General features: G+C 39.1%; 1 protein-coding gene across 1 annotated transcript in view; it reads left to right on the top strand.

Moving 5' to 3' along the window:
* MLLT10 (MLLT10 histone lysine methyltransferase DOT1L cofactor) overlaps positions 1 to 17,386 on the top strand; it is a 2,165,838-nt gene that overhangs the window by 1,946,531 nt on the left and 201,921 nt on the right. The gene's annotated exons all lie outside the window — the stretch shown is intronic.

Below are 17,386 nucleotides of genomic sequence, written 5' to 3'. Positions count from 1 at the left end.
TCCCTCAGAAAGATTACAGTAAGTGAACACACAGTCTACACTTTTTGGTAACCTTTATGAATTTGCCTCGATATTTAAGGTTGCAAGAAAATCAGTATGAAAACTAAAATTAGGAGGAAGAAGATGCAAGTTATGCTTGTGTTGTCTGTTCACTCAGAATGGTGTATACTTAGTGTAGGCATTTGTGAATTTGGCCCAGTATCTTTAAAAAATGTTGAATGCCTAGTTCCCAGTAGCTAAAATTCTTCAATGTATGCAACACCTAAATGCTGACTGTTTTTGTTTGGATGAAGCCATCGTAGTGCAGATAAAATTTGAGATGTTTTATATTCTGTTTCGGTTGACAGATATGCTTACAGAGTAGTTGCCATTGTAGGTACCATTTTCTTTCCAAAATAATGAAATGTTGAATTCCTAATTGTCAATAAGTTAAATTCCTTGGTATTTATAACGCATTTATTCTGGCTATCGTTTAGATATGTTCTAATCAGAAGGAGAAAGAAGAATCAAAATTACACTGAATAGTAATAGCTCATCTAGGAAAAAATATTTCCCCAAAAACATTTAGAGCAACGTTTAGTTAACCTGAAGATTGTACTGCACATTAAGTAGCATATTAGGATATGATAATGTGGATGTTTGGCACAAAGTTTCATATTGAATGCCAAAATATAAGATATGAGATGTAGAGATGGCAAGTAATTATGCGCTGAACAAAGACACAGTGAATATTATTTGTGGTCATATAGAATACACTTAATTTCATAGAAGTAATGAACTTCCTTTACAAAACAAAATGTTTTAAGTATCCTGTATACTATTTTCCATATAACTTTGAAAGACAGCTTCTGCTCATATTAAAGTCTTTAGGAAGCACTGTACTTCACAGTTAAACCTTTTTATTAAGATACATCATGGCAGTTAAAAAGACTGGTAATTTTTTTCTGAAAGCTAATATGTTTACTTGTACAGAAACCAAATAAATTAAACTCTTGCATACTTTTAAAGTGATGAAAGCTGGAAAGCATAGTAAATCAGTACTAAGAATTAGTTGTTCACTTTCCATGGAGTGCAGGACATAAACACAAACATGTATAGCTTTTGCAAATAAGCAAAGACCTCTACAGGCCCCTGTGTGAAGGGATGTGCCACACTGTGAACGCGCACACACACATACACTCGCTAATTAAGTGTTCTAGTTCTGAGGCTACATTGTTATGGAGTAAAGGGAATGCCTGGCTTTGACAAAAAAAGCACTAGTTCACAGTATTTCCAGGTTAGTATCACCACTGAGTTAGTCTGGATAGTGTGAGAGGATTTGGGGGCACAGGAGAGCCCCCGCCCCCTAAAAACATGCATGTCTGTCTAAAAGTCTTGTTTGTTTCATCATAATTTTAGTTTTGATGTGCGTATTGCTCATCTTTGAAACTGAAGAGTTAGGGTATTACATTTCAACTGCAAACTAGCAAGTGTTACATTGTGTACCCACTACAGTTTTATTGCACAAGAATAATACAGGATAATATTAGAAAAATGTAAAATATGTATTTTTAAACTTGTTTGATTTTTTTTTTTTTAAGTGAAAAAGTGAAGTCTTAGTGTCATTTTATTTCACATTCATATTGATGCACAGGAGAAAATGTATTTGAATTTCCTTGATGGTTTCAATTGTCTGTTTTATGCATTTATACTACAGAGTAATTTAGCCCTCTGTTATGTTTTTAAAGCATATGGGTAATAGTCATGCCTGTAGATTGCAGCTATTTTTAAAAAGGAATGCATTTTAAGTTGTTTGTGGTTATTGTCATGTTTTAGAGAACTTTGATCCAAGTCAAACCTTGCATATTGATGAGATTGTACAACCTGAAGCCTTATTGCTTTCTTATTAGAAGGGTAGATGTAAGATGTGATTGGCATTGCGTTATTTTACTGTCATAGAACTTTTGAGACTAAACCTATGTTTTATTTAAGATAGGTTTTCTGTGTTATTACTTAATACATAGAAGTTTTCATATTGATCACTGCTGCAATAGCCTTAGCTGTATGGGATATATCCTGCCAAAGATGCAACGGCTAACCAGCTTCCAAAGCTTCAGGGCACCTTCCATGCGCCCAAACTATCAAGCAGCTTGACCTGAGCAGACCAAAAGACAAATTTGGGCACAAAGCCCTTCAGAGCTTTACTGTTACTGAAGAGTACGCTTCTCTGAAGCTTTTGAGGATCGATGATCAGCTTGTGCTTTTCTTTGCTTCTTCTTTGTCTTTTGGCTGCTCCTTTTAGGGTCACCACAGTGGATCATCTGTTTCCATTTCTTCCTGTCCTCTGCATTTTGCTCTGTCACACCAACCACCTGCATGTCCTCTCTCACCATATCCATAAACCTTATCTTAGGCCTTCCTCTTTTCCTGTTACCTGGCAGCTTCATCCTTAGCATTTTTTCCCAATATACTCTGCATCCCTTCTCAGCACATGTCCAAACCAACGTAATCTTTCCTCTCTGGCTTTGTCTCCAAACCTTCCAATCTGGGCTGACCCTCTAATATACTTATTCCTAATCCTGTTCATCCTCGTCACACCCAATGCAAATCTTAACATCTTTAACTCTGACACTTCCAGCTCTGACTCCTGCCTTTTTGTCAGTGCCACTGTCTCCAACCCATATAACATAGCTGGTCTCACTACCCTCTTGTAGACCTTCCCTTTCACTCTTACTAGTACTCGTCTGTCACAAATCACTCCTGACACTCTTCTCCACCCACTCCATCCTGCTTGTACTCTCTTCTTCACCTCTCTTCCACACTCACCATTACTCTGAACTGTTGATCCCAAGTATTTAAACTCATCCACCTTCGCCACCTCTACTCCCTACATCCTCACCATTCCTCTTTCCTCCCTCTCATTCACACACATATATTCTGTCTTAGTCCTGTTGACCTTCATTCCTCTTCTCTCTAGAGTATATCTCCACCTCTCCAGGGTCTCCTCCACCTGTTTCCTACTCTCACTACAGATCACAATGTCATCTGCAAACATCACAGTCCACGGGGACTCCTGTCTGATCTCGTCTGTCAACCTGTCCATCACCATTGCAAATCAGAAAGGACTCAGAGCTGATCCTTGATGTAATCCCACCTCCACCGTAAACGCATCCGTCACTCCCACCGCAGACCTCACCGCTGTCGCACTACCCTCGTACATATCCTGTTACCACTCTTACATACTTCTCTGACACTCCCAACTTCCTCATACAATACCACAACTCCACTCTAGGCACCCTGCCGTATGCTTTCTCTAAGTCCACAAAGGCGCAATGCAACTCCTTCCGACTTTCTCTGTACTTCTCTATCAACACACTCAGAGCAAACATTGCATCTGTAGTGCTCTTTCCTGGCCTGAAATCATACTGCTGATCACTAATCATCACCTCCCTTCTTAACCTAGCTTCCACTACTCTTTCCCATAACTTCATGCTATGACTGATCAATTTAATCCCTCTGTAGTTACTACAGCTCTGCACATCACCCTTATTCTTAAAAATCGGTACCAAAACACTTTTTCTCCATTCCTCAGGTATCCTCTCACTTTCCAAGATTTCAGTAAACAATCTAGTTAAAAACTCCACTACCATTTCACCTAAACCCCTCCATGCTTCCACAAGTATGTCATTTGGATCAACAGCCTTTCCATTATTTATCTTCTTCATAGCTATCCTTACTTCCTCCTTGCTAATCCACTGCACTTTATGATTCACTATCCGCACATCATCCAACCTTCTCTCCCTCTCATTCTCTTCATTCATCAGCCCCTCAAAGTACTCTTTCCATCTGCTCAACACACTCTCCTCACTTGTGAGTACATTTCCCTCATTATCCTTTATCACCTTTACCTGCTTGCGCATCTGTACTAGCTTGGTCCCTCTGTCTAACCAATCGGTACGGGTCCTTTTCTCCCTCCTTAGTGTCCAACCTTTCATATAACTCTTTGTACGCCTTATCCTTAGCCTTCGCCACCTCTCTCTTTGCCATGCACATCTCCTTATACTCCTGTCTACTTTCTTCATCTCTCTGACAATCCCACTTCTCCTTCGCCAACCTCTTTCTCTGTATACTTTCCTGTACTTCCTCATTCCACCAACAGGTCTCCTTGTCCTCCTTCCTCTTTCCAGATTCGCACCAAACACCTTTCTAGCCATCTCCCTTACTAGCTCTGTGCTTTTCTTTGCTGAGTAGATAAATTCCCTTTGGGGGGAAAAAAAACTTCTATTTTCTTAAATTTTGTTAATTTTGTATTACTTGCCTCTTCAGGAAGGTTATTTTAAAGCTATGAGTATTATTTAATGGACTGTCTCGAGATGGTAATGTTCTTTTAATTGGTCTACTTATTTCTGTTAGAATAAAAGTACTGTAAACTAACTAAACATTTTCTGTGGAGAAATTGTTTATTTTTACATTGTGGGGCTGTTGTGTTTTAAAGTGCTTTTTACTGTGTTTTTTTCCTCAAAAAAGTAATTTTTGTATACTGGTAGATATACCAACATTTGCCCCTGGAAAGAGGCACCATTTACGGCTTGACCATGGAATTATACTACTGGTCCCATGGTCGGTCCTTCTTCCAGCTACAAAAAGAAAAAGTTAAAGAAATGGCCTTTGCTCTCAAAGTAACCTATCAATTTGCCTCAGCCACAGATGGGTTAGTTTGCTGTTGCCATTTGTTTACTTCAAACCACTCATCTTTTATCCCAGATCCCTCTGGTGTAGCACCTACAACCACTATGGATTAGGGGTCAGGCACATCCTCTGTGGCTGTTGGGATCCCCCTCAGTGGACAAAGGAGAGCCAATATTGTCAGTCCTGGGAGAGGGAACATAAAAGGTTTCCCTTTTGTGTCAGAATACTGTACCCACCCCTGGGGAAGCAGTTACTTCCATTAGTAACATGTTTGGGCCATTTTTTCCTGTAAAAAAAAGAAACCGAAAACTAAGAATGTATCTAGTCCTCCTCAAATTTCGTTGAATAGAAGTAGTTTACTGGGACTAGGTCAGGGGTTAATTCAGACTGTTGATTCTTCTTATAAATAACTTTCTGGTAAAAGAGGGATTCCTCTTTTCCTGAAATGATTCAAGATTCTGGATTTGAATAAGAAGATGCAGAGACAGGTTTAGAGATTTGTTCTCAGATTTCTGATAAGACTCAGAGAAGAGCTTAGTTTCTGATGCTCCTTGTGGGTATTTTTCTTTCTCTTAAGACTATTGCTAGAAATGTTCCAGTGTTTTCCATGGGAGAACACTTGAGGTTTCTCAGTCCCTCAGAAAATGCTATGATTTGGTACAGATTGATTTTCCAAATCTTACACCCATTCCTCCTGTCCTGTCTGCTTCAGAGGATGTGCGTATTACTGCCTGCAATTTTTCTGATACTCATCCGGCTGGCCCTAAAAAGGCAGATAGGATGTATAAAGTTTTTCATTCTTTTAAATGTTTATACACGGTTCCTAAACCTGACCCAGCAGCTGTAACCTTATTTGATTCCACTGCTGCTAAGCACTTAAATTTCAATCCTACTCTAATAAGGATGAGAAAATTATTGATATGTATGAGGAAAAATGTATTCTTCAGCAACTTTGATTTTCAGAATTTGATTCCACTGCTGCTAAGCATTTAGTTAATTCCAATCCTACTGTAATAAAGATAAAAAAATATTAATATGTATGGGGAAAAAGTGTAGTCTTCTGCAACTTTAATTTTTAGAATGTTGAATTGTCAGGCTCTTATGTTCAAGTTTTGTGTGAAAGTATGAGGAATGTTTTATGTACAGCTTCTTCTTGTGAAGAAAAATCTGTTTTAAATAACATAGTTTCTTCTACTGCACAGTTCACTACTCATTATGTGTAGCGTGTATGTGACTCTGTTGATTCTTCCAGAGCTATGGTCACTGGTATTGTTTTAAGGAAGTTTGCTTGGCTGCATTCTCAAAACCTCCCAGGTGATGCAAAATGAGATTTTAGATTCTTCATTAGATGGAGATTTGCTGTTTGGCCCTTGTGCTGCAGAACTGATCAAAAATTGTGATGAAAGGGGCAAGCTGATCCAGGGAATCTTTGAAGATTTTTAGCTCTCCTTTTCCAAATTGTCCAAGGGATTTTCTATAGCCTCATCCAGCTTTGTCAAAAAAGTAGAATAAGCAGCCTCAACAGGCTTCAGGTAAACAGGTGATCCAGTTTTGCGTATTTCGTCCAATTCAACCATGGTTTGTTGGTTTCTATAATATCCAACCTTGGCACTGACTCTGAAGCTTGCTCCTCACTCATAATTCCCTCCACTCCACCTTAGTACCTCAAATCTCGTTTGCCATCTGAAGACTTTGGTCATGTCTTATGAGGGCTCTTCTACAAGTCGAATCCTTTGTGGCATATTTCAGCTGTTTCTTTACTCCTTCCACTACTGGGAGATTTTTCTCTGCAGATGCTTAGGATTAGGGTATATTTTTGCTAGTTGTTTCTCAGTTTACACTATTTGATAGGATAGGCAGTTAAGCTGGTTACTTTTCTAGGTATTAGTGATTTAAGGAGTTTGCTACATTAGTGTGTGTGTTTTATCGTGTGTGTGTGTATGTTTTATAGATATTCGTATAGATTTTAAAATAGTGTGCATGTTTATTAGTTCATCTGTTATTGCTATTTTTGTAGAGTGTATTTGTTGTTAGCAAAAATTTTGGATAGTCTCTGAGAAAAAATGCCAGACAGGCAGGGGTTTAAAAAGTGTGCTAACTGTGGACACAGTCTCCTCCCAAATGATCCACATACATTGTACTTGTATCGTTTGGGTGCTGTCTACCTCAACACAGTGTCAAGCTTGTACTTCCTTTAGTGCTAGGGCCCTTCAGACTAGTAGGGATAAGCTTATAGTTTAGGGCCTTCTACCTCCACAGACAGGTTCTGCAATTACTGCAGCATCTACGTCATCTGCTGTCTCTTCTCCAGCCAACAAGCAGGAAAAGAGACCCAAAAGACCAGCAGAAAGAAAAGAAAAAGATAAAAGAATAGGAAAAGGATAAATCAGATCCTGACAAGCCGAAGAAATGCTCCCCGGGTCTGATGCTGCTGTCAGGGCTAGGTCCAAAAAATCTTTGATCAGAACAGACTGTTTCTTGGGTCTGTCCCTTGCCTTCTCTGTCCAGTTACTCTCCCATGCTCTAGGAGCCCGGAGTTATTTGAGACTCTATTCGGTGGTTTCTTCTACCCAGATTTCCAGGAGCCTAACCAATCAAGTTGTCTGTAGGATGATGAGGAAGTTCCTTAGAACATGAATCCTGCTTGGGGCTATCTCAGTAGTGTCCCTTGGGAATATACCAAACCTTTGTCCAGCTACTCCTCCTGTCCCTTGTCTGGTATCGGTATGTTCTTTGGACCCAACCTGTTCAAAAGTGCCTTATTCGATGCCGCCAGTCCGAGTTTACCTCAACTCTGGCAGCCTGCCTTCCTCTTTCAGCTCCAGCATGTTCGGATCCACAAGAGATTCTTAGCTGAAGCTTAGTGCTGGGTTTCAAGGGTATGGGCTGACAAAGAAGTTGTCAGAACCATCTCTACCCCTTGGGATGTTGGCCCTCATTAGCTTGGCTCCAAGATCAGCTTCATGGTCAAAACCCATCAATTCTGAGCCAAGATAAATGTTCTAAATGAGGATTGGAGGACCTCTATGGAGCCGATGGTATCTTCGACCTTCGATGTTTTTGAAAAGGTCTTATTGATGCCAAAGGAGATGATGTTTCCATCCAGCTGAGTTCCATCCAAACCCCATCAGGACTGTTCTTCTGTTTCTCATCACCATGTCAAATAGTGACAGTCGTTTTCACAGGTTTCTCAGGCTGCATGCTACATTAGCTCCTAGTCTGTTTTGAAACCTTCTGCTGTCCTACCAGAACCAGTTCACAAGAAACAAACATGCTAGCAGAAGCACACTGATCTATCCCCAGAGTCTTTCACTGAAGACATGGGGATGAAGATGAAGACTCTCATAGATCCTATTTCGAAAACTTCACTTTCAGTTAGATCCTTGAACTGATAAACCAGAGAAGGGGATGGTCCACTGATAATCCTTTACCAGAGGAGTCTGTGGTCCTTGGAAGCCTCTGGTTCTGGCTCAGCATCGTCCTGAGTGGTACCACCCATTGATCTCTTCATTAACCTTATGGTTCAATGGGCATGGAAGGACCCTGATGTGGTGGAAGCAATTGTCAAAAAGTTGGACAGGATATTGGCTGCATCAAAGGAAAGGAAACATTGGAGTAAAGGTCCACTGGTAAGAAATTTCCTTGGTCTGCCTACCTAACAGGGAGTCTAGGGCTGTGGACTGGTTTGAGAAATGGGCGTATGCTTCACTGACTCGCACTTAGAGCACTGAATTATTTGGTCCATGTTACTAGATTTCAGAAAGACTTGACCAAAGAGCTTTACAAGTCTCTGTCAGGTAATCTGCCTGCAGATGTTCAAAGGATCATGGACTCTCAGCTTTCTAACCTTCAGTCTACTTCCAGTGTAGACATGCGACTTCTTTCTAATGCAGCTGATGACATGGCTGAGACAGCAGGCACTGGCATTGCCAGATGTTGACATGCCTGGAGGACCTTTTGTGATTTTGCGGAATGCTTTAAGTTGTCCTTTGTCAATACCCCCTTTCATGCCTACACTGTGTTTGGGCCAAAGTAAAAGAAACATGAAGCAGGAGTCACTAAGATGATAAGACACACACTGCTGTGGGAATCCATTTTCTCTACCCCTTAGTAAACCTTTTCAAGAAATCAGCGTGAGAGAAAAGTAAGTCACAGAGTTCTTATCAGGACAACCCTGAGGATAGACCTTCTCATGGCATTGGAGGAGGCAACTACAGATGATATCTCCCTAGAGGCATAGGCGGACCACACAACCATGGCTTTTGAGGTCTCTTTACCGAGAAGCCCTGTCAGTGCCCCTGAAGGGTTGTTCACCTCTTGCAGTCCGGAGGCAGTCAGAGGGTTCTTATCCATGTACCCACAAGCCTGGCAAAACACTACAGATTGTTGGGTGCTAAGCATAATTTCCAGAAGGTGTTCAGTTCCCCTTTCCCTTCCTCCAGTAAAAAAAAAAAGAAAGTTTCAGATGTTACACCTAGTCATTCGGAACTCTCTGCAGCAGAAATTTCAAAGCTGCTAAGAAAGTAATCCAGCCCGTCCCCAAAGACCATTGATTCCAGAGTTTACTCAAGGTCCTTTTTAGAATCCAAGAAAACAGGATACCTCAGACCCATTCTAGACCTGAGTCATTGAAACCAGTTTTTGAAACTGACAAAATTCCAGATGGTCAATTCAGTCCATTTTGCTTTTACTGAGGAAGGACGATTGGATGTTCTCTATGTACCTCCAGAATGCATACTATTATGTGAAGGTAGAGAAGCATTCAAGGAGATTCCTCTTTTTCCACTTGGGGGGCCAAGCATTATCAATTCAGACCCCTGCCTTTCTGTCTCACCACAGCCCACAGGGTGTTTACCAAGATAATGGCAGTGCTGCACATTTTTCACTTGCTAGGGATCCAGGTTTTCCCCATATTTCGACGGTTGGCTCCTAACTGCTACCACCAACATCCTGCTTTTTGAATCATCTGGACCTTCTGTTCTGTCTGATGCAAGATCTAGGGATCACAGTCAATCTACCCAAAAGTTGTCTTGTCCAGACTCAACAAATTATCAGATGTCACCTGGATTAAAGTTTACAGATTGCCAAACTCTCCTGCTTTAGATTGCTGTCTCTACACAAAGTACTCCATCACCTTTCTCCTCCGGCAAAGCTAATTCTTTGCCTTTTAGATTTAATGGTTCCACTAACCAGATTTTGAATGAGAGTGCTTCAGTGGACATTAGCATTGTAGTGATCCAAGCCCATGGTTGAACCAGACAAAAATCAGACAACTTGGAGCTATCACTGTGGTGAGTACATACTTTTTATTTCAATAAGAAATGGCAAGGGGGTTCCAAAATAATTCTCAGACCTCCTAAAACCAAAGACAGTTCAGCAAGTCTAAATAACTGTTCAAGAGACATTGTGACACCCTCCCACCCTGTCCCTGTTTCTCTACTAGAAATTATAAATCTCTATTTTTCTCTTTGGCAAATGGGGTCTGAAAGTCAGTCAGCAGTGTTCCAGATGGCAGTAGAAGGAAATTCCTCCTTCCCGGGGGGGGGGGGGGGGGTCAGTCCTCATCCTGCATATCACTGTCCCAAGGAATGATAGAACCAGTTCTTCCATCACATATGGGGAAAGGGTTTTATTCAAGGATTTTCCTAATGCTAAAGAAAGAAAATGCTTGGGGACCAGTTTTGTCTCTTTCTTTTCTAAACCTGTTTGTGATAGTGGTACAACAAACAAACGAAACGAGGAGCCACCAAGCTGATGAACGCCAATAAAAGTTGTTGTATCACAAAATGGCACTTTATTGGGCCAAAAATAACGAAGATAAACACCAGATGTAAAGCGCTTTTCGTTTAACTCCTGTTAAACTTCCTCAGACAGTTACAAAACACTGACATCACTTCCTTTTAAATAAATACTAGTCTTAATACTAAATTAAAAACACCCGCTCACAATTAATTCATTCAACTACCTAAAACGAAGAAAAAATGAAGCAAATAAATGCATGAGTATATAAAATCAAATAACTGAATTCAGTGATCACTTATATAAATACATTTTATACTTATTATTTAAAAACCATGAATAACATATATTCAAGGGACCATAAAAAGATAATGTTATAAATATAATATTATGAAACCGTTAATAAATATGGATGCCAGGCATAGGAGGACATAAGTTTAAAAATATGTTAAAACATGTTTTTTTTTTAAATATTTTTTTAAAAATATATTGTGTACATGATATAAAATGCGATACAGTAAAAAGATGCCAAAGAGGTAAATAATGGCATGCAAAAGGTCCAAAATTATTTCCAGACAAAAAATGATGATGTCACTATGTAAAATAATTTTATTCCTTTCTAATGCCTTAAGTTTTAATATGGGGGTAATCGTGCTACGCTCGTTTATACCAGGCCACATATCAGCTTGTGTGGTTGCCATTTTAATTCTTTTAATTCTCGCTACAAATCCCAAGGTCTCCTGTCCTCTATATCTATGTGGTCAATTGCCATGAAGGAGAACTGGTGTTCTTTGCATTCACTAATATGCTTAGCTAGTACATTATTAGACTTATTTTTCTTAATGGCATATTCATGCTCATATATTTTTTGGACAAACTGTCTTTCTGTTTTCCCTATATAGAATGTTGGGCATGAATTACATGTGGCTAGGTGTACTACTACTTTGGATTTGCAGTTGTACTTGCCATGTAAGAAATACTTCTTTTTCCTTACATAAAACACTTCCCCTGTTTTTATTTTGTGGCACCAATGACAAGCTCCACATTTAGTCATACCTGACGTGCCATTCCTAGGCGAACTATTCCTGTGTTTTAAAATATCCTTAAAACTTATACCTTTTCTAAAAACAATTTTAGGTATTTCACTAATATGATTTCTACAGTAGGAATCTTCCATGACAATGTTCCAATTGTCCATAATAATATCTCAAACCATATTATGTTCTTGAGAAAATGTTCGGACAAGTGCTTTAGAAAACATAGTTTCTCTTATTATGTCAATGCTGTTATCATTATTGGAAACACTGTTACTAATATTAGATGAAATGCTACGATTATGTTCCACCCTTGATCGACTAAGAATAGGTTTAAAATGTCAATTCTGTCTTTTAATGGTAACTTCTTGTGTAAGAGTTTCAACTAGTATTTCTGGATAACCTCTATTTAGAAACATGTCACGTAAAAAAGCACATTCCTCTTGAAATGGATCAAACTCAGTGACCATCCGGGCTGCTCTTAGTAATTGACCTTTGATGACAGACTTTTTCTGATGCTCCGGATGGCAACTGCTGTAATGTAGCAAGCAATTTGAATAAGATTCCTTCCTGTAAATCACAGCAGTATACATTTTTGTAACATTATTTTTCATAAGATGTACATCTAGGTAATTCATATGTTCGACATTAATATTCTATATAAACTTTAAAAAATCAGTAGTTGTATTAATATATGTTCAAAACTCATTCAAACTATCAGCTGTGCCACTCCAGATGATACTAATGTCATCTTGAAATCTATGATATGATTTGATAAACACTTTATATTCACTATTAAACACGTAGTTCTTCTCCCAGAAGGCCATAACTAAATTAGCATACCCCCCCCCACATGGTGACACCATAGCGATGCCTTTTTTCTGCAAAAAATAGTTTGTTAAAAGTTATGAAATTGTTATTTAATACTATTTCTAATAATTCCATGATTAAGTTCACTAAGTCATGTGTTATATGATGAATTATAAGCATCTCATTAACCCATTCTAGCCCCATAGTTTGTGGAATCACTGTGTATAAATCACATACATCTATAGTAACTAGAATGTAATTGTGGTCAAACTCAGTGTTATTCGTGTGCTCTAAAAAGGTCCAGGAGTCTTTGCAAATCTGTTCCTCTTTCTCCAGGACCTTTTTAAATTCATAAATATATATATTTTGCACATGCAGAAGTAATAGAGTTCCTACCATCAACTAATGGTCTCATGGGGGGAGGTTATCTATATTCTTTTGAATTTTGGGGGTGCCAAAAAAAATTGGGACTCTGGGAGTTATAATGTTAAGATAGTTGTATAAGTCTAGGGTGATACAGCTTTCCAAAAAATGTCATTAATTTGCCCATAAAGTTTTCTATAAGCAATATTCAACTCATTTAATGACACTTCAACATACGTATCTGTGTTTAATGTCTCGAGTAATTTGTCTTTATACATATCTTCACACATAATGACTGCTCCACCTCCTTTGTCTGGTTTCATAATTCTTATTCTCTCTTCTCTTAATTTTTTCAGAACATTTAGCTCATTATCACTCAAGTTATGTGTGTGGTTTTTTGATGTTGTGTTAAGTGCATCTAAGCACTTTAATTCCTGTTCACACATTTTCTCATACAACATTAATTTAGGATGTAAGGGGGGTTATATATACTGCTGATGTTAAACCTAGTATTCACATTATAAATGGCATCTTGGTACATTAAACTAAAATTGATTTTCCTTAAAAATATTTTAATGCCAATCATAGTACTAGTAAAATTTAAAAAATTAGTTGGAACAAAAGTAGTTCCCTTGGATAAAACATTTGCTACTTCTTCACCCACATAAAATTCAGAGAAGTTAAACACCTTAAAATCTCCCTTTGTGTTCACTACAACATGTTTATCTTTTTCATTTATTATATTTTCAGCTTGTTGAATGTTGCGTGAAACACCTAAATCATCAGTCCCAATTAATACATAATTTAAGTCCTCCATTGTTTGTTCTTTGGCCTGGCCCCTTGAAACCCCACCTCTTCATTATGAAAATTAGGATTTTTATTCCTTAATCTTACAGATCTTCTGAGTCCAGGAAATTCTAGTTCATATAAGGAATCGGCTTGCTGAACAAATTCTCTTACAGCACTATGGTCAGTGTTATTGCTGCCAGTATTATTATTGTATCTGTATCTTCTTTGATGTCCGGGGGGCTTTGGGTATGCTAACCCATTTGCATATTGATTCAAGTCTCTTTCCAGTTTCTTCATTTTACCAGTTTTGAGTTTTAAAATATGCTGGTCAATACTATTGTAAATACTCAACATTTCATATTTAGTATTTTCAAATGCCAAATCTTCTCTGATGTCCCTGTCTAATGCTGCCAGTTCATGCATAAAGCTCATCAATATCTAATTCATTATATTTTATCATAATGTTAAGTAACTCTTTTCCACTTCTGTCAAATAGTTGCAATAATTCTAAGTGGAAAATTAGTTAACCCAGTCGGGTACCACCAAAAGCGCAACCCTTTTGGAATGATATTTTGTTTAATACATTCCTTGAGATATGCATTTTCTAATTGCAGCTTCCTGCATTTAGATAATTTAATATAAAATATTTTTAAGTTTACTTTCTGTTAAATTAGTACCTTGTAGGTGGCAAAAGGCAAATGCTGAATCCAACCATTAATTTAAAATTAAAATGGGTATTTCGCTTCTACATCCGTTAATATGGCTGGAATCCTGCCCCATATTATGAAACCATGCTCCTTGCTGACCATGAACATCCATATGTGAACGGTGGTCGTTTCCACCAGCTGAATTGTGAGCAGGGGGATTTAGACTCCCCAAACATGACGATGTTGCATTAAAATCAAAAGTCGTGCTGTTCCTTAGCATCTGCACACCACTAGAATGAGAATTAGATCCAGAAGGTTGAACTCGTTCATATAATCTATCCACTCGCTGGGATAGTTGCATGATTAATGCTGTACGTTTCTGTACTGACCCTTCGGTCCTTCCATTGTTGTCCTCAAGCTGTACGACTACCTCAGATTCGTTAGAAATGGACATACTAGCGAACAGTGTCTTACAAACCACTACTGGTGCAACAAACAAATGAAACGAGGAGCCACCAAGCTGAAGAACGCCAGTAAAAATTGTTGTATCACAAAACGGCACTTTATTGGGCCAAAAATAACGAAGATAAACACCAGATGTAAATCAATTTTCGTTTAACTCCTGTTAAACTTCCTCAGACAATTACAAAACACTGACATCACTTCCTTTTATACAAATACTAGTCTCAATTAATACTAAATTAAAAACACCTGCTCACAATTAATTCATTCAGCTACCTAAAACAAAGAAAAAATGAAGCAAATAAATGCATAAGAGTATATAAAATCAAGTAACTGAATTCAATGATCACTTATATAAATACATGTTATATTTATTACTGAAAAACCATGAATAACATATATTCGAGGGACTAGAAAAATATGTTATAAATATAATATTATGAAACAGTTAATAAATACGAATGCCAAGCATAGGAGGACATATGTTTAAAAATATGTTAAAATCATTTTTTGTCTGGAAATAATTTTGGACCTTTTGCATGCCATTATTTACTTTTTTGGCATCTTTTTACTGTATCGCATTTTATATCATGTACACAATATATTTTTAAAAAAATAATAATTATCTTTGGTCCCAGCATCAACATGCTTTATCTTTTCAAAACCCAGTGCTGGGGTTTGTCCGCAGAGAACTATTTTGGTGGAGACAACAGATATCCTTAAATCCAGGTTTCTCCTTCTCCTTCCCTGCTCCAAAGCAGTCAGTTACCACCGAAGCTTCGGACTTTGCTTGGGGAGGAATTTCTGGTGTGGGACACCAAGGACACATGCAAGCATATCTAACCATATCCTGGGTACTTTTATAGATTCAGAAGGAATCCCCCAAGATGTCCTTCTATTCTCATGTTGCAGTATTCATAACAGTAGGGAGGTCGCTGCCTGTAGCACCAGACATCCGGCCAGTGTACAAAAGTCTTAGGAGCACGGGTACATGCTACGTTGCTTGTCTTGGCCATAAACTGATGGCGATAAAAGTGACATCTGCACGTATCCCCTTCGGAATTTTTCTGCTGCAGTGATCTGTGGACCTCCAATCACCAGCTACAGGAATCAGTTCATTGTTTCGGCCGTCCGATACAGATATGTACCCCTTTGGGTTTTTTATTGCCTTCTTTTGCTTTTCAAATGCACATGTCAGCTAGGAAGGGAAACTGTACTTGTGGAAGACAAATTCCACATAAGGACACACACAATAAGTGTTTATTCTGCTTAGGTGAAGACCACGACCATACGTCTTGCGATAACTGCAAGTCGTTTGTACCTAAAACATTTCACAGCTGTCTGGCTGCCTTAAAGCTGTATTTAGCAAATCAGAGGGTCCAGTATCTAGCATTAGGTATGGAGGATGAGGTGTAGGCACCTTCAACGAGCCGCCTCAGAAGAAGGTCAAGAAAGTTAGGCCCGAGCGCCCATGCTGTACCTCAGGAGTCCAGTGAGCCTCTCGAGGAGGATGTTAGCCCAGGGTCTCATCATTTGCCTGTTTCACAGCTAGAACCGGGAACCTAGGTGGAAGCCGGTTTGGTGGAAACACAGAGTACGTCTGCTGAGGTAGATCAGCCATCAATCCCTGATGACGAAGGGGAACCATGGCTCCGGACGTTTGCTGGGCCTACTCTACTCCCTCCATCCTCTCAGGCGTTGGCCTCTAAGTCAACATATCCCTCTATTCCTCTGAAGAGGAAACAGAAATTAAAACATAGGGAGCACAAAGAAGCTGAACCAGCTCCTGGATGCGAAGTTTTTTCCCAACTTCTTTTCAGGGCCATCCAAGACCTTCAGTCTCAGGTATCTCTTCCAGTCACTACTCCTGTACAGGCCTTAGAGGATTTTGAAGAAGAACTCTCTTCCTCTGATGAATCTCTTACCTATTGCTTCCAGATAGAATCCCCCAAGGACTTCATTACCCCTGAGGAGGAGGATTTTATTAGTCCTGAGTCTCCAGGAGAGGAATTCTCCTTTGGGGATACCATTTCCCTGATGAGAGAGAACACTTTAAATCAACCACAAACACTTAACACACCAAGCACTTTATTATAAAGCTTTTGGGTCTACACCCTTCATCAATACTGATGAAGGGTGTAGACCCACACCAAGCACTTTATTATAAAGCTTTCGGGTCTACACCCTTCATCAATACTGATGAAGGGTGTAGACCCGAAAGCTTTATAATAAAGTGCTTGGTGTGTTAAGTGTTCGTGGTTGTTCGATATATTTTGGAGCAGTATCACCAGAGTTGACTATAGAACACTTTAAATGGCAGGCCTCAGATGTCTCTGAAACCAGAAAGAGATACTTTGAATTATTGCATATGGACCAGCCTTCTCCATCTGCAGTCCCTCCCCTGCTCCCAGCCTTTCATAATGCTTTTCTGGTGGCATCCCAGACCCCTGACTCTCAGCCCGCAGTTTCAAAGTGGCCAGATAGATTCTATAAAGTTCCACAGGATACACAGTTCCTATTCAAGAAATCCCCTACAGACCCTGCTGTCATTGCAGTGTCAGCAGATAAATCATCCAGACAGCTGCCCTCTACCTCCCTGTTCCCTACTGCCAAGGACAGCAAATTTATGGATAGATTAGGGAAGAAGGTGTATACTACTACTACTGTAGCCATTAGAGCCCTAAACTATCAAACTCACATAGCTAGGTTTGTTTTAGATACCCTATCTAAAGCCTCTGCACTCATTCCAGATGTGCCAGACTCTGGCTAATTGACAACTCTCTGCCCTACTCTCTACTGCCTCTCAGGTGACCAGGCAACTCCATAAAGTGCAGTTACGATGCAGTAGAGGCATCTTCCAAATCTGCAGCTTCA

The sequence above is a fragment of the Protopterus annectens genome, chromosome 3.part0, assembly GCF_019279795.1.
Source record: "Protopterus annectens isolate FY-2018-M chromosome 3.part0, PAN1.0, whole genome shotgun sequence".
NCBI lineage: Eukaryota > Metazoa > Chordata > Ceratodontiformes > Protopteridae > Protopterus > Protopterus annectens.
The sequence above is the reverse complement of the archived record's forward strand: the minus strand, read 5'-3'. Positions and strand labels throughout refer to the sequence as shown.